Raw genomic sequence first — 20,394 nt, 5'->3', positions numbered from 1 at the left:
TGTCTGCGAGCAACACATCCTGGTCCGCGACTGGGCTGGTTTTCTTTTTGCAGTCCGTGATTGTCTGATACCCTACCACATACCTCTTGTGTCTGAGCAGTTGAATTGCGACACTACTTTGTCTCTCTACTGACGCTTAGCTTGTTTGATTGCCTTGAGGAGGGAATACCTACACTGTTTGTATTTGGTCATGTTTCCGGTCACCTTGCCCTGGTTAAAATCAGTGGTTCGCACTTTCAGTTTCGCACGAATGTTGCCATCAATCCACGGTTTCTGGTTTGGGAATGTTTTAATAGTTGCTGTGGGTACGACATCGCCGATGCACTTTCTAATGAACTCGCTCACCGAATCAGCGTATTCAATGTTGTTGTTGGACGCAATGCGGAACATATCCCAATCCACGTGATCGAAGCAATCTTGAAGCGTGGAATCAGATTGGTCGGATCAGCGTTGAACAGACCTGAGTGCGGGAGCTTTCTGTTTTAGTTTCTGTCTATAGGCTGGAAGCAACAAAATGGAGATGTGGTCAGCTTTTCCGAAAGGAGGCCGGGGGAGGGCCTTATATGCGTTGCAGAAGTTAGAATAACAATGATCCAGGGTTTTACCAGCCCTGGTTGCGCAATCGATATGCTGATAGAATTTAGGGGGTCTTGTTTTCAGTTTAGCCTTGTTAAAATCCCCAGCTACAATTAATGCAGCCTCAGGATATGTGGTTTCCAGTTTGCAAAGAGTCAAATAAAGCTTGTTCAGGGCCATCGATGTGTCTGCTTGGGGGGGGGGGGGGATATATACGGCTGTGATTATAACCGAAGAGAATTCTCTTGGTAGATAATGCGGTCGACATTTGATTGTGAGGAATTCTAAGTCAGGAGAACAGAAGGACTTGAGTTCCTGTACGTTCTTATGGTCACACGACGTCTCTTTAATCATAACCCTGTCTGTCGGCGCGATGCGTGAAGAAACCAGCTGGCGGCACCGACTCCGATAGCATGTCTCGAGTGAGCCATGTTTCCGTGAAGCAGAGAACGTTACAGTCTCTGATGTCTCTCTGGAATGCTACCCTTGCTCGGATTTCATCAACCTCGTTGTCAAGAGACTAGACATTGGCGAGTATGTCTGCCCCTTTTACGGCGTTGTTGTTTTGGTTCACCGGCTGGATCCATTGTCCTTGGATCCGCTTCGGGAAAGTCGTATTCCTGGTCGTAATGATGGTGAGTTGACGTTGCTCTTATATTCAGTAGTTCCTCCCGACTGTATGTAATAAAACCTAAGATAAAGAAAAAAAAATTATCCTGCATTGTTCCCTAGGAACGTGAAGCGAGGCAGCCATCTCTGGCACCAACAGACACAACTAATGGTCCAGTTACAGATTCCATCTAGACACCGTTGTCCTAGAGCACACAAAAAACTATACCTACCTCGGCCTAAACATCAGCACCACAGGAAACTTCCACAAAGCTGTGAACGATCTGAGAGACAAGATAAGGCAAGAAGGGTCTTCTATGTCATCAAAAGGAACATCAAATTCAACATACCAATTAGGATCTGGCTAAAAGTACTTAAATCAGTTACAGAACCCATTACCCTTTATGGTTGTGATGTCTGGGGTCCGCTCACCAACCAAGAAATCACAAAATGGGACAAACACCAAATTGAGACTCTGCAATTCAGAATTCTGTAAAAATATCCTCTGTGTACAACGTAAAACACCAAATAATGTAGAGCAGAATTAGGTCGATATGCGCTAATTATCAAAATCCAGGACAGAGCCGTTAAATTCTCCAACCAGCTGGGTCTCCTGAGTGGAGCAGCGTTCTAAGGCGTCACAGCTCTAGAGATTCTGGGTTCCAGTCCAGGCTCTGTCGCAGCCGGCCGCGACCGGGAGACACATGGGGAGGTGCGCAATTGGCCCACCGGGTTAGGAGAGGGTTTGGCCGGCAGGGATGTTCTTGTCCCATTGTACACTAGCGACTTCTGTGGTGGGCCGGGCGCAGTGCACGCTGACACGGTCGCCAAGTGTACGGTGTTTCCTCCGACACATTGGTGCGGCTGGTTTCCAGGTTAAGCTGGCGTTGTGTCAAGAAGCAGTGTGGCTTGCCTGGGTTGTGTTTCGGAGGACGAATGGGAGTACGGGAGTCGCAGCGATGGGACAAGACTGTAACTACCAATTGGATACCACGAAAATGGGGTAAAAAATAATATAACATCTACAACCACCTAAAAGGAAGTGATTCCCAAACCTTCCATAACAAAGCCATCACCTACAGAGAAACTAACCTGGAGAAGAGGCCCCTAAGCAAGCTGGTCCTGAGGCTCTGTTCACAAACACACCCCACATTAGACCCAACCAAATCATAAGAATACAAAAAGATAATTGCTTTACACATTTGAAATAACAAAAAAACAGAGCAAACTAGAATGCTATTTGGCCCGAAACAGAGAGTACACAGTGGCAGAATACCTGTCCACTGTGACTGACCCAAATTTAAGGAAAGCTTTGACTATGTACAGACTCAGTGAGCATAGCCTTGCTATTGAGGAAGGCCGCCGTAGGCAGACATGGCTCTCAAGAGAAGACAGGCTATGTGCTCACTGCCCACAAAATGAGGTGGAAACTGAGCTGCACTTCCTAACCTCCTGCCCAATGTATGACCATATTAGAGAGACATATTTCCCTCAGATTACACAGATACACAAAGAATTTGAAAACAAACCCAATTTTGATAAACTCCCATATCTACTGGGTGAAATACCACAGTGTGACATCACAGCAGCAAGATGTGTGACCTGTTGCCTCAAGAAAAGGGCAACCAGTGAAGAACAAACACCATTGTAAATACAACCCATATTTATGGTTATTTATTTTCCCTTTTGCACTTGAACTATTTGCACATCATATGACATTTGAAATGTCTTTATTCTTTTGGAACTTTGTGAGTGTAATGTTTACTGTTCATTTAACCACGTATATGATTAAAACCCACAGTGGTTGTTGATGTTGTAGTTACTTAGGGCCCCCCAGTGGCCATGGAGAGTCTCTGCATACATAGAAAAGAGGGTCCTGTCCAGAAACAACCCTTAACCCCTTATACTTAACCCCTAACCCCTTACACTTAACCCCTAACCCCTGCACTTAACCCCTAACCCCTTACACTTAACCCCTTACACTTATCCCCTAACCCCTGCACTTAACCCCTAACCCCTAACCTCTAACACTTAACCCCCAACCCTTAACCCCTGCACTTAACCCCAAACCCCTTACACTTAACCCTTAACCCCTTACACTTAACCCCTAAACCCTAACATTTAACCCCTAACCTCTAACACTTAACCCCTAACACTTAACCCCTGCACTTAACCCCTAATCTCTAACACTTAACCCCTAACCACTGCACTTAACCCCTAACCCCTGCACTTAATCCATAACCCCTGCACTTAATCCCTAACCCCTAACCCTTGCACTTAATCCCTAACCCCTGCACTTAACCCCTAACCACTTCACTTAATCCCTAACCCCTGCTCTCTAACACTTAACCCCTAACCCCTAACCTCTAACACTTAACCCCTGCTCTCTAACCCTTAACCCCTAACCACTGCACTTAATCCCTAACCCCTAACACTTAACTCCTGCTCTCTAACACTTAACCCCTGCTCTCTAACCCTTAACCCCAGCTCTCTAACCCTTAACCCCTGCTCTCTAACACTTAACCCCTGCTCTCTAACACTTAACCCCTGCTCTCTAACCCTTAACCCCTGCTCTCTAACCCTTAACCCCTAACCGCTGCACTTAATCCCTAACCCCTAACACTTAACCCCTAACCCCTGCTCTCTAACACTTAACTCCTGCTCTCTAACACTTAACCCCTGCTCTCTAACCCCTAACCCCAGCTCTCTAACCCTTAACCCCTGCTCTCTAACACTTAACCCCTAACCTCTAACACTTAACCCCTGACCCCTAAACCAGTGGTATTCAAATGATTTCAGCGGGGACCCCACACAACCCTCAAAGCGTTACATTTCCATTTTTATATCTTATAAACATTTAAAGAAACCCGCTGAATACACTTACTCAATAATATTTTATTTTTCAAATGATCAGAAACGTCATCTCATTTCAGCTGGGTATTTTCGGTGGGACAGGCTGACGCATCAGAGCATCAAGAGATGTGCCGAAGCATCGGTTTTAAAAATAAGTACATTGAACAAAAATATAAACACAACATATAAAGTGTTGGTCCCATGTGTCATCTACAAAATTGCTTCCAACACTCTACTCAGCAAACTGGATGCAGTTTATCACAGTGCCATCCGTTTTGTCACTAAAAGCACCTTATACCACCCACCACTGCGACTTGTATGCTCTAGTCGGCTGGCCCTCGCTACATATTCGTCGCCAGACCCACTGGCTCCAGGTCATCTACAAGTCCATGCTAGGTAAAGCTCCGCCTTATCTCAGTTCACTGGTTACGATGGCAACACCCATCCGTAGCACGCGCTCCAGCAGGTGTGTCTCACTGATCATCCCTAAAGCCAACACCTCATTTGGCCGCCTTTCGTTCCAGTTCTCTGCTGTCTGTGACTGGAACGAATTGCAAAAATCGCTGAAGTTGGAGACTTTTATCTCCCTCACCAACTTCAAACATCTGCTATCTGAGCAGCTAACCGATCGCTGCAGCTGTACATAGTCTATTGGTAAATAGCCCACCCATTTTCACCTACCTCATCCCCATACTGTTTTTATTTATTTATTTTTCTGCTCTTTTGCACACCAATATCTCTACCTGTACATAACCATCTGATCATTTATCACTCCAGTGTTAATCTGCATAATTGTAATTATTCGCCTACCTTCTCATGCCTTTTGCACACAATGTATATATAGACTCCCCTTTTTTCTACTGTGTTATTGACTTGTTAATTGTTTACTCCATGTGTAACTCTGTGTTGTCTGTTCACACTGCTATGCCTTATCTTGGCCAGGTCGCAGTTGCAAATGAGAACTTGTTCTCAACTAGCCTACCTGGTTAAATAAAGGTGAAATAAAAAATAAAAAAAAATAAAAAAATAAGCTGAAATAAAAGACACCAGAAATGTTCCATACGCTCAAAAATATTTTTCTTTCAAATTTTGTGCAGAGCTGTTGCCAAAGAATTGAATGTTAATTTCCCTATCATAAGCTGTCCCCCATGTCGCTCTAGGGAATTTGGCAGAACGTCCAACTGGCCTCATAACCCCAGCACTTGTAAACATGCCAGCATGCCAGGAGTATTTCTGCCTGTAAAGTCCTTTTGTGGGGAAAAACTCATTCTGGCTGGGCTTGGCTCCCCAGTGGTTGGGCATATGCCCTCCCAGGTCCACCATGGCTGCACCCCTGCCCAGTCATGTGAAATCCATAGATTAGGGCCTAATGAATTCATTTAAATTGACTGATTTCCTTATATGAACAGTAACTCTGTAAAATATTTGAAATTGTTGCATGTTGCGTTTATAACGTTATTCAGTATAATTTCAGGTGCCTAGGAGACCTTGTAGCTGTCACTGAAAATGATAACACAGGGGTCAGGGGTCAGGGCTTTCACAAAGGAAGCTGTTTTCTGTGTAGTGTATGTAGTGGTAAGGTTTGGTTTATGAGGCGTTAGCGGTCAGGGGTCAGGGCTTTCACATAAAGGAAACTGTTTTCTGTGTAGTGTATGTGGTGGTAGGGTTTGGTTTATGAAGCGTTAGAGGTCAGGGGTCAGGGATTTTATCTGACAGAGAGGAAGCGAGAGGCGGAAAATCTGTCTCCCTCCAGCAGGTGGCGTGTGTTCATTGTTTCGCGCACCAACAAATACGTTTTTGTGTGGAAGTCAATGAGTGTCAGATTTGGTCAACAAATGACTTGCTACATGAGGTTTATTTGATCTAATAGAAGTTTGGTAATGCTGTTGTTACGAGTGTACTGATATAAGTAGGACACGTGACTTTGACAAAAAAAAACTATATCGGATTTGTCTCCAGATGGCTATGCATATTCATGAGGCTAGAAGCATAGCATCTCTCTCCATTCATGAGGCTAATAGCATAGCATCTCTCTCCATTCAAGAGGCTAGTAGCATAGCATCTCTCTCCATTCATGAGGCTAATAGCATAGCATCCCTCTCCATTCATGAGGCTAATAGCATAGCATCTCTCTCCATTCATGAGGCTAGTAGCATAGCATCTCTCTCCATAGCTATGGCTATGCATATTCATGATGCTAGAAGCATAGCATCTCTCTCCATTCATGAGGCTAATAGCATAGCATCTCTCTCCATTCATGAGGCTAGTAGCATAGCATCTCTCTCCATTCATGAGGCTAATAGCATAGCATCTCTCTCCATTCATGAGGATAGCAGCATAGCATCTCTCTCCATTCATGAGGCTAGCAGCATAGCATCTCTCTCCATTCATGAGGATAGCAGCATAGCATCTCTCTCCATTCATGAGGCTAGCAGCATAGCATCTCTCTCCATTCATGAGGCTAGCAGCATAGCACCTCTCTCCATTCATGAGGCTAGCAGCATAGCATCTCTCTCCATTCATGAGGATAGCAGCATTGCATTTCTCTCCATTCATGAGGCTAGCAGCATAGCATCTCTCTCCATTCATGAGGATAGCAGCAAAGCATCTCTCTCCATTCATGAGGCTAGCAGCATAGCATCTCTCTCCATTCATGAGGCTAGCAGCATAGCATCTCTCTCCATTCATGAGGCTAGCAGCATAGCATCTCTCTCCATTCATGAGGCTAGCAGCATAGCATCTCTCTCCATTCATGAGGCTAGCAGCATAGCATCTCTCTCCATTCATGAGGCTAGCAGCATAGCATCTCTCTCCATTCATGAGGCTAGCAGCATAGCATCTCTCTCCAGTCAATACAGGCGGATGACTTGGACAACCCTCATTTATTATTCAAAAAAGAACTAGAGTAATGAGATGTATCCACCATTCCAAAGAAAGGACAGGCGTGAGTTAGAACAGCCTGCCGTGCCTCTTTGTGGACAACGACTCCCATTGTTAGGGCGGACAGACACGTATCTTGTCAGTATATTCATCATCTTTGCCTGACATTAGAGAGAAGGTAGTGGTATCCTGACGACACTCCAGTTCCTGCTTTGCTGCTGATCATGTGTAGGAGAGACCATATACATGGTTATCTGTAGGAGAGACCATATACATGGTTATCTGTAGGAGACCATATACATGGTTATCTGTAGAACTACTATTACTATAGAACTAGCTAACGACGATTATTATATAACTAACTACTATAACTATAGAACTAGCTAACTATTATTACTATAGAACTATTATTACTATAGAACTAACTACTATTACTATAGAACTATTATTACTATAGAACTAACTACTATTACTATATAACTATTATTACTATAGAACTAACTATTATTACTATAGAACTATTATTACTATAGAACTATTATTACTATAGAACTAACTACTATTACTATAGAACTAACTACTATTACTATAGAACTATTATTACTATAGAACTAACTATTATTACTATAGAACTAACTACTATTACTATAGAACTAACTAACTACTATTACTATAGAACTATTATTACTATAGAACTAACTATTATTACTATAGAACTAACTACTATTACTATAGAACTAACTATTATTACTATAGAACTAACTATTATTACTATAGAACTAACTAACTACTATTACTATAGAACTATTATTACTATAGAACTATTATTACTATAGAACTAACTAATTACTATTACTATAGAACTATTATTACTATAGAACTAACTATTATTACTATAGAACTAACTAACTACTATTACTATAGAACTATTATTACTATAGAACTATTATTACTATAGAACTAACTAATTACTATTACTATAGAACTATTATTACTATAGAACTAACTACTATTACTATAGAACTATTATTACTATAGAACTAACTACTATTACTATAGAACTAACTAACTACTATTACTATATAACTATTATTACTATAGAACTAACTATTATTACTATAGAACTATTATTACTATAGAACTATTATTACTATAGAACTAACTACTATTACTATAGAACTAACTACTATTACTATATAACTATTATTACTATAGAACTAACTATTATTACTATAGAACTAACTACTATTACTATAGAACTAACTAACTACTATTACTATAGAACTATTATTACTATAGAACTAACTATTATTACTATAGAACTAACTACTATTACTATAGAACTAACTATTATTACTATAGAACTAACTATTATTACTATATAACTATTATTACTATAGAACTAACTAATTACTATTACTATAGAACTATTATTACTATAGAACTAACTATTATTACTATAGAACTAACTAACTACTATTACTATAGAACTATTATTACTATAGAACTATTATTACTATAGAACTAACTAATTACTATTACTATAGAACTATTATTACTATAGAACTAACTACTATTACTATAGAACTAACTAACTACTATTACTATAGAACTATTATTACTATAGAACTAACTATTATTACTATAGAACTAACTAACTACTATTACTATAGAACTATTATTACTATAGAACTATTATTACTATAGAACTAACTAACTACTATTACTATAGAACTATTATTACTATAGAACTAACTATTATTACTATAGAACTATTATTACTATAGAACTATTATTACTATAGAACTATTATTACTATAGAACTAACTACTATTACTATAGAACTATTATTACTATAGAACTAACTATTATTACTATAGAACTAACTACTATTACTATAGAACTATTATTACTATAGAACTAACTACTATTACTATATAACTATTATTACTATAGAACTATTATTACTATAGAACTAACTACTATTACTATAGAACTATTATTACTATAGAACTATTATTACTATAGAACTAACTATTATTACTATAGAACTAACTATTATTACTATAGAACTAACTACTATTACTATAGAACTATTATTACTATAGAACTATTATTACTATAGAACTAACTATTATTACTATAGAACTAACTATTATTACTATAGAACTAACTATTATTACTATAGAACTAACTACTATTACTATAGAACTAACTATTATTACTACAGAACTAACTATTATTACTATAGAACTATTATTACTATAGAACTAACTACTATTACTATAGAACTAACTAACTACTATTACTGTAGAACTATTATTACTATAGAACTATTATTACTATAGAACTAACTATTATTACTATAGAACTAACTATTATTACTATAGAACTATTATTACTATAGAACTAACTATTATTACTATAGAACTAACTATTATTACTATAGAACTAACTATTATTACTATAGAACTAACTATTATTACTATAGAACTAACTATTATTACTATAGAACTAACTATTATTACTATAGAACTAACTATTATTCCTATAGAACTAACTATTATTACTATAGAACTATTATTACTATAGAACTAACTACTATTACTATAGAACTAACTATTATTACTATAGAACTATTATTACTATAGAACTATTATTACTATAGAACTAACTACTATTACTATAGAACTATTATTACTATAGAACTAACTATTATTACTATAGAACTATTATTACTATAGAACTAACTATTATTCCTATAGAACTAACTATTATTACTATAGAACTATTATTACTATAGAACTAACTACTATTACTATAGAACTAACTATTATTACTATATAACTATTATTACTATAGAACTATTATTACTATAGAACTAACTACTATTACTATAGAACTATTATTACTATAGAACTAACTATTATTACTATACAACTAACTACTATTACTATAGAACTAACTATTATTACTATAGAACTAACTATTATTACTATAGAACTAACTATTATTACTATAGAACGAACTATTAATCCTATAGAACTAACTATTATTACTATAGAACTAACTACTATTACTATAGAACTAACTAACTACTATTACTATAGAACTACTATTACTATAGAACTAACTACTATTACTGTAGAACTAACTAACTACTATTACTATAGAACTAACTACTATTACTGTAGAACTAACTAACTACTATTACTATAGAACTAACTAACTACTATTACTGTAGAACTATTATTACTATAGAACTAACTATTATTACTATAGAACTAACTACTATTACTATAGAACTAACTAACTACTATTACTATAGAACTACTATTACTATAGAACTAACTACTATTACTGTAGAACTAACTAACTACTATTACTATAGAACTAACTAACTACTATTACTGTAGAACTAACTAACTACTATTACTGTAGAACTATTATTACTATAGAACTAACTACTATTACTATAGAACTAACTATTATTACTATAGAACTAACTATTATTACTATAGAACTATTATTACTATAGAACTAACTACTATTACTATAGAACTAACTAACTACTATTACTGTAGAACTATTATTACTATAGAACTAACTATTATTACTATAGAACTATTATTACTATAGAACTAACTATTATTACTATAGAACTAACTACTATTACTATAGAACTATTATTACTATAGAACTAACTATTATTACTATAGAACTATTATTACTATAGAACTAACTACTATTACTATAGAACTATTATTACTATAGAACTATTATTACTATAGAACTAACTACTATTACTATAGAACTATTATTACTATAGAACTATTATTACTATAGAACTAACTATTATTACTATAGAACTAACTATTATTACTATAGAACTAACTACTATTACTATAGAACTATTATTACTATAGAACTATTATTACTATAGAACTAACTATTATTACTATAGAACTAACTATTATTACTATAGAACTAACTATTATTACTATAGAACTAACTACTATTACTATAGAACTAACTATTATTACTACAGAACTAACTATTATTACTATAGAACTATTATTACTATAGAACTAACTACTATTACTATAGAACTAACTAACTACTATTACTGTAGAACTATTATTACTATAGAACTATTATTACTATAGAACTAACTATTATTACTATAGAACTAAGTATTATTACTATAGAACTATTATTACTATAGAACTAACTATTATTACTATAGAACTAACTATTATTACTATAGAACTAACTATTATTACTATAGAACTAACTATTATTACTATAGAACTAACTATTATTACTATAGAACTAACTATTATTCCTATAGAACTAACTATTATTACTATAGAACTATTATTACTATAGAACTAACTACTATTACTATAGAACTAACTATTATTACTATAGAACTATTATTACTATAGAACTATTATTACTATAGAACTAACTACTATTACTATAGAACTATTATTACTATAGAACTAACTATTATTACTATAGAACTATTATTACTATAGAACTAACTATTATTCCTATAGAACTAACTATTATTACTATAGAACTATTATTACTATAGAACTAACTACTATTACTATAGAACTAACTATTATTACTATATAACTATTATTACTATAGAACTATTATTACTATAGAACTAACTACTATTACTATAGAACTATTATTACTATAGAACTAACTATTATTACTATACAACTAACTACTATTACTATAGAACTAACTATTATTACTATAGAACTAACTATTATTACTATAGAACTAACTATTATTACTATAGAACGAACTATTAATCCTATAGAACTAACTATTATTACTATAGAACTATTATTACTATAGAACTAACTATTATTACTATAGAACTAACTATTATTACTATAGAACTAACTATTATTACTATAGAACTAACTATTATTACTATAGAACTAACTATTATTACTATAGAACTAACTATTATTCCTATAGAACTAACTATTATTACTATAGAACTATTATTACTATAGAACTAACTACTATTACTATAGAACTAACTATTATTACTATAGAACTATTATTACTATAGAACTATTATTACTATAGAACTAACTACTATTACTATAGAACTATTATTACTATAGAACTAACTATTATTACTATAGAACTATTATTACTATAGAACTAACTATTATTCCTATAGAACTAACTATTATTACTATAGAACTATTATTACTATAGAACTAACTACTATTACTATAGAACTAACTATTATTACTATATAACTATTATTACTATAGAACTATTATTACTATAGAACTAACTACTATTACTATAGAACTATTATTACTATAGAACTAACTATTATTACTATACAACTAACTACTATTACTATAGAACTAACTATTATTCCTATAGAACTAACTATTATTACTATAGAACTATTATTACTATAGAACTAACTACTATTACTATAGAACTATTATTACTATAGAACTAACTACTATTACTATAGAACTATTATTACTATAGAACTATTATTACTATAGAACTATTATTACTATAGAACTATTATTACTATAGAACTAACTATTATTACTATAGAACTATTATTACTATAGAACTAACTACTATTACTATAGAACTATTATTACTATAGAACTATTATTACTATAGAACTAACTACTATTACTATAGAACTATTATTACTATAGAACTATTATTACTATAGAACTATTATTACTATAGAACTAACTATTATTACTATAGAACTAACTATTATTACTATAGAACTATTATTACTATAGAACTAACTACTATTACTATAGAACTATTATTACTATAGAACTAACTATTATTACTATAGAACTAACTATTATTACTATACAACTAACTACTATTACTATAGAACTAACTAACTACTATTACTATGTAACTAACTACTATATAACTAATATTACTATTGAACTACCTAACTACTATTACTATATAACTAACTAACTACTATATAACTAACTTACTAGTACTAACTACTATTACTATAGAACGAACTACTATTACTATAGAACTAACTAACTACTATAGAACTAACTACTACTACTATATAACTAACTAACTACTATTACTATAGAACTAACTAACTACTATTACTATAGAACTAACTAACTACTATATAACTAACTTACTATTACTAACTACTATTACTATAGAACTAACTAACTACTATAGAACTAGGTAACTACTATTACTAACTACTATTACTATAGAACCACCTAACTACTATTACTATATAACGAACTACTATTACTATAGAACTAACTACTATAGAACTAACTAACTACTATTACTATATAACTAACTACTATTACTATAGAACTAACTACTATAGAACTAACTAACTACTATTACTATATAACTAACTACTATTACTATAGAACTAACGCACTACTATTACTATAGAACTAACTACTATAGAACTAACTAACTACTATTACTATATAACTAACTACTATTACTATAGAACTAACTACTATAGAACTAACTAACTACTATTACTATATAACTAACTACTATTACTATAGAACTAACGAACTACTATTACTATAGAACTAACTACTATAGAACTAACTAACTACTATTACTATAGAACTAACTACTATTACTATAGAACTAACTACTATAGAACTAACTAACTACTATTACTATATAACTAACTACTATTACTATAGAACTAACTAACTACTGTTACTATACAACTAACTACTATTACTATAGAACTAACTACTATATAACTAACTACTATTACTATATAACTAACTATTATTACTATAGAACTAATTAACTCCTGTTACTATATAACTAACTACTATTACTATAGAACTAACTACTATATAACTAACTACTATTACTATATAACTAACTACTATATAACTAACTACTATTACTATATAACTAACTACTATATAACTAACTACTATTACTATATAACTAACTACTATATAACTAACTACTACATAACTACTATTACTATAGAACCACCTAACTACTATTACTATATAACTAACTACTATTACTATATAACTAACTACTACATAACTACTATTCCTATAGAACCACCTAACTACTATTACTATATAACTAAATACTATTACTATACCAGAGTAATTATTTGGGTCTTTTGGGGGTTTACTACCAGGGGGTCGGTGACAGCAGGCGCAGGTCATCTGCGAAGAGGAGGCACTGAACCCCTGAATTGTGGGATTTCTCTAGAATAGTGGCCAATTCTTTGATGTAAATATTGAATATTTATTGGCAATTTTGATGCTGCAAGTATTGCCAGTTGATTAAATGATGTCATATGTTTATCCCCTAGACCACTTTCAATAAATGTGTAGAACAGTCCTATAATCCAAATAGAATCAAATGCTTTTTGAAAGTCGATAAAGTGTACATGTTTTTACTATTCTGGTGGATATGTTTATCAGCTGTAGACCTGACAGTGAAATGCTGAATACAACAGGTGTAGTAGACCTGACAGTGAAATGCTGAATACAACAGGTGTAGTAGACCTCACAGTGAAATGCTGAATACAACAGGTGTAGTAGACCTGACAGTGAAATGCTGAATACAACAGGTGTAGTAGACCTCACAGTGAAATGCTGAATACAACAGGTGTAGTAGACCTGACAGTGAAATGCTGAATACAACAGGTGTAGTAGACCTCACAGTGAAATGCTGAATACAACAGGTGTAGTAGACCTGACAGTGAAATGCTGAATACAACAGGTGTAGTAGACCTCACAGTGAAATGCTGAATACAACAGGTGTAGTAGACCTGACAGTGAAATGCTGAATACAACAGGTGTAGTAGACCTGACAGTGAAATGCTGAATACAACAGGTGTAGTAGACCTTACAGTGAAATACTGAATACAACAGGTGTAGTAGACCTGACAGTGAAATGCTGAATACAACAGGTGTAGTAGACCTGACAGTGAAATGCTGAATACAACAGGTGTAGTAGACCTGACAGTGAAATGCTGAATACAACAGGTGTAGTAGACCTGACAGTGAAATGCTGAATACAACAGGTGTAGTAGACCTGACAGTGAAATGCTGAATACAACAGGTGTAGTAGACCTCACAGTGAAATGCTGAATACAACAGGTGTAGTAGACTTGACAGTGAAATGCTGAATACAACAGGGGTAGTAGACCTTACAGTGAAATGCTGAATACAACAGGTGTAGTAGACCTCACAGTGAAATGCTGAATACAACAGGTGTAGTAGACTTGACAGTGAAATGCTGAATACAACAGGGGTAGTAGACCTTACAGTGAAATGCTGAATACAACAGGTGTAGTAGACCTTACAGTGAAATGCTGAATACAACAGGTGTAGTAGACCTTACAGTGAAATGCTGAATACAACAGGTGTAGGTAGACCTTACAGTGAAATGCTGAATACAACAGGTGTAGTAGACCTTACAGTGAAATGCTGAATACAACAGGTGTAGTAGACCTAACAGTGAAATGCTGAATACAACAGGTGTAGTAGACCTCACAGTGAAATGCTGAATACAACAGGTGTAGTAGACCTCACAGTGAAATGCTGAATACAACAGGTGTAGTAGACCTTACAGTGAAATGCTGAATACAACAGCTGTAGACCTCACAGTGAAATGCTGAATACAACAGGGGTAGTAGACCTTACAGTGAAATGCTGAATACAACAGGTGTCGTAGACCTCACAGTGAAATGCTGAATACAACAGGTGTAGTAGACCTTACAGTGAAATGCTGAATACAACAGGTGTAGTAGACCTCACAGTGAAATGCTGAATACAACAGGTGTAGTAGACTTGACAGTGAAATGCTGAATACAACAGGTGTAGTAGACCTCACAGTGAAATGCTGAATACAACAGGTGTAGTAGACCTCACAGTTAATTACTTACTTACAAGCCCTTAACTTTAAGAAGTTAAGAAAAAATTTGTTGATCAATTTCTTCAACAAATGATCAGGTCTATGTACTTCTGAAACATACATTAGTAATGGAAAGGAAACACAGACTCTTAGTTTAAGTATTAAAATACTCAATTGTAATACGATTGTAGGCAGAAGTTGATACAGAGTACAGTATAACAGTGCATAATAGTTCTATCATGCACCCCCGAGGGGCCCCCGTATTGAGGATCAGCGTGGCGGAGGTGTTGTTACCTACCCTCACCACCCGGGGGCAGCCCTCACCGCCCGGGGGCGGCCTGTCAGGAAGTCCAGGATCCAGTTGCAGAGGGAGGTGTTTAGTCCCAGAGTCCTCAGCTTAGTGATGAGCTTCGTGGGCACTATGGTGTTGAACGCTGAGCTGAAGTCAATGAACAGCATTCTCACGTAGGTGTTCCTTTTGTCCAGGTGTGAAAGGGCAGTGTTGAGTGCAATAGAGATTGTGTCATCTGTGGATCTGTTGGTGCGGTATGCAAATTAGATGTGGTGTCTCAGGTGTAAATATGAATGTTCGTGCCATGTTTTGGCATAATTCCAATTAGGCTTTTACTCAAGACATTGTGCTTATTAAGGAAGTTTATAACTCTTACAATGTATTATTCTACAGAAAACCTTCCCCAGGTTACTGTTCACACAAATGCCTCTGTAGTTGTTAGGGTCAAGTTTGTCTCTGTTCTTAAAGATTGGGGTTATGAGTCCTTGATTCCAGAAGTCAGGGAAATAACCTAAAATCAGTATCAAATTAAACTGTTTAAATATAGGCAATTGAAATGTTGCACTAGTGAGTTTGAGCATCTCATTTAGGAGGCCATCAGGTCCACATGCTTTTTAAATTTGAGGGCCTGAAGTTTCTTATAGAGCTCCTGGTCAGTAATAGTTTAGTTTCTTATAGAGCTCCTGGTCAGTAATAGTTTAGTTTCTTATAGAGAGGTGTACCTAGGGGAAACTACACCCTGGAGCCATCATGAACCTGTACCTAGGGGAAACTACACCCTGGAGTCGTCATGAACCTGCACCTAGGGGAAACTACACCCAGGAGCATTGAGCCGTCATGAACCTGTACCTAGGGGAAACTACACCCAGGAGTCGTCATGAACCTGTACCTAGGGGAAACTACACCCTGGAGCATTGAGCCGTCATGAACCTGTACCTAGGGGAAACTACACCCAGGAGCATTGAGCCGTCATGAACCTGTACCTAGGGGAAACTACACCCAGGAGCATTGAGCCGTCATGAACCTGTACCTAGGGGAAACTACACCCTGGAGCCGTCATGAACCTGTACCTAGGGGAAACTACACCCTGGAGCCGTCATGAACCTGTACCTAGGGGAAACTACACCCTGGAGCCGTCATGAACCTGTACCTAGGGGAAACTACACCCAGGAGCATTGAGCCGTCATGAACCTGTACCTAGGGGAAACTACACCCAGGAGCATTGAGCCGTCATGAACCTGTACCTAGGGGAAACTACACCCTGGAGCCGTCATGAACCTGTACCTAGGGGAAACTACACCCAGGAGCATTGAGCCGTCATGAACCTGTACCTAGGGGAAACTACACCCAGGAGCATTGAGCCGTCATGAACCTGTACCTAGGGGAAACTACACCCCGGAGCATTGAGATATCATGGGGCTTGGGTTCAATGATGAACACACATTGTTTTGTTTATTTTCCAAACAAGTATTTCCATTTACACTTTCAACAATAATAACTGATATTTATACAAAGGATGTTGTCAAACTGTAAAACTGAACATGCTTCTAAAAAGTACATTTGCACATTTTTCTTCCACGGTATCGTCGTTCTGAAACATTTTTTTGGGGGAGAAAACACGATTTGGGTCCCTCTTCTATCTCACACTAAGCTTGAAGATGATGAATGGAGCTGGTTGGTTTATGTACAGACATTACTTCCATACAGCTGATGACGTCTGACCTGTTAATGAACGATTCATTCATTCTTTCTCCCAAAATGTGGTTGAGATGTTGGCATGAACAAAGGTCCTGGACAATACACAGAAAGAATACCCAGCCTAGTTGTATTGAACTGGACTGTTAGCCCGCTGAGCTAATGAAATGTTTCAGTGAAGCAGGGTTAGGGGTCAATTTTAGCCTTAATCAATTCAGGAGGAGGTGGATTCAAACTCAAATCAGGAATAGAAAATTGTTCATTGTTTTCAAAAAAACAACTGGATCCTTGAAGAAGTCACAGCACAGAAGAGATTCATCCGACTAAGGGAGATGGAAGATTTAGAGATTATTCCACTTCCTGATCTGATTGAAGTGAAGAGGAATTGAGCCCAACCCTGCTGTTAACATCAAGCGTTTTCTAGGAGAACAGAATGAGAGCCAAGCAGACTAGAGAAGGAAAACAAAGAGATGAAGTCTGTCTCTTCAGGTTACTATAACATAATGTCATAGCAGACGTTTGTTTGTCATTGGAGCACCCTAATTATTATGTATCAAAGCCCTAGTTTGCCATTTTGGTTAAAGGGAACAGGAGAGGGACAGTAGACCTTACTCCATCCACTGTGATGATTTAACCAATGATATGTTGTCATGGCTCCCAGATCAGTCAGGTGAAGTGACATCAATATGGTTCTGTCCTAAAGTGCACTCTATTCCCTATGGGCCCTTGTCAAAAGTAGTGCACTACATAGGGAAATAGGGTGCCATTTGAGTCACACAATGTCAACAAATACAACAGGATTGTGGGTTTATAGAAAACAGCTTCATGACCTCTCTGCTGCACATGTTTTTAAAAACACAACAAAAACATTAGTTCTCTGTACGGAAACACCGCTAATATATCCCAAAACACATCCCACCCCGTCCCCAACCCAGTTCGCCGTCCCCCAGATACAAAAAGACCATACAACATCCTGAAGCAGCCACAGTTATCCAGAGCAGGTAGAAGCCCCTGAAACTACCAGGTACCACCTCGGTATTAGGACCTAAACACAGAGAGCAGGTAGCAGGTAGAAGGCCCTGAAACTACCAGGTACCACCTCGGTATTAGGACCTAAACACAGAGAGCAGGTAGCAGGTAGAAGGCCCTGAAACTACCAGGTACCACCCCCGTATTAGGACCTGAACACAGAGAGCAGGTAGCAGGTAGAAGGCCCTGAAACTACCAGGTACCACCTCGGTATTAGGACCTAAACACAGGTAAGCAGGTAGCAGGTAGAAGGCCCTGAAACTACCAGGTACCACCCCCGTATTAGGACCTGAACACAGAGAGCAGGTAGCAGGTAGAAGGCCCTGAAACTACCAGGTACCACCTCGGTATTAGGACCTAAACACAGGTAAGCAGGTAGCAGGTAGAAGGCCCTGAAACTACCAGGTACCACCCCCGTATTAGGACCTGAACACAGAGAGCAGGTAGCAGGTAGAAGGCCCTGAAACTACCAGGTACCACCTCGGTATTAGGACCTAAACACAGGTAAGCAGGTAGACAGCCCTGGAGAGAGCGATGTAGAGAGAGAGAGAGAACATACTCTGACATGTAGAGTAAGGAATCATGACAAATCCATTTCTAGCAGCAGCGTTCGGTATGCAGTGCCCTCCTGAACGCCACCCTGGAATTGCAGTGACGTTCTGCATGGCTAGTGACTATATCAGATACATTTATACATACCCCCTATACTAACATGTTACCAACAAATTCACACCAGACAGAGAGAGAGGTGTAGAGAGCGAGAGAGAGATGTAGAGAGCGAGAGAGAGATGTAGAGAGTGAGAGAGATGACGAGAGCGAGATGTGGAGAGAGAGATGTAGAGAGATATGTAGAGAGAGAGAGAGATATGTAGAGAGCGATGTAGAGAGCGAGAGAGATGTAGAGAGAGATGTAGAGACAGAGAGAGCAAGATGTAGAGAGAGATGTAGAGACAGAGAGAGCGAGATGTAGAGAGAGAGAGATGTAGAGAGATGTAGAGAGAGAGATGTAGAGATGTAGAGAGAGATGTAGAGAGAGAGATGTAGAGAGAGACAGAGAGAGATAGATGTAGAGAGAGAGAGAGATGTAGAGAGAGAGAGAGATGTAGAGAGAGATATATGTAGAGAGAGATATATGTAGAGAGAGATATATGTAGAGAGAGAGATGTAGAGAGAGAGAGATGTAGAGAGAGAGGTGTAGAGAGCGAGAGAGAGATGTAGAGAGCGAGAGATGTAGAGAGCGAGAGAGAGATGTAGAGCGAGAGAGATGACGAGAGCGAGATGTAGAGAGAGAGATGTAGAGAGATATGTAGAGAGAGAGAGAGATGTAGAGAGAGAGAGAGAGAGAGAGATGTAGAGAGAGAGAGAGAGAGAGATGTAGAGAGAGAGATGTAGAGAGAGAGATGTAGAGAGAGAGAGAGATGTAGAGAGAGAGATATGTAGAGAGAGAGAGAGATATGTAGAGAGCGAGAGAGAGATGTAGAGAGCGAGAGAGATGACGAGAGCGAGATGTAGAGAGAGAGATGTAG

At 36.5% G+C, this 20,394-nt stretch overlaps 1 long non-coding RNA gene across 1 annotated transcript; it reads right to left on the bottom strand.

Moving 5' to 3' along the window:
* Positions 1-17,574: 17,574 nt before the first annotated feature.
* LOC118965588 lies at positions 17,575-19,449 on the bottom strand. The gene is made up of 2 exons (XR_005053009.1): positions 19,363-19,449; positions 17,575-19,225 (listed from the first exon to the last, which is right to left on the bottom strand). It is a non-coding gene; the product is annotated as an uncharacterized LOC118965588 (long non-coding RNA).
* Positions 19,450-20,394: the final 945 nt, after the last annotated feature.

Source organism: Oncorhynchus mykiss, chromosome 8 (assembly GCF_013265735.2).
Source record: "Oncorhynchus mykiss isolate Arlee chromosome 8, USDA_OmykA_1.1, whole genome shotgun sequence".
NCBI classification, from domain to species: Eukaryota; Metazoa; Chordata; class Actinopteri; order Salmoniformes; family Salmonidae; genus Oncorhynchus; species Oncorhynchus mykiss.
The sequence above is the reverse complement of the archived record's forward strand: the minus strand, read 5'-3'. Positions and strand labels throughout refer to the sequence as shown.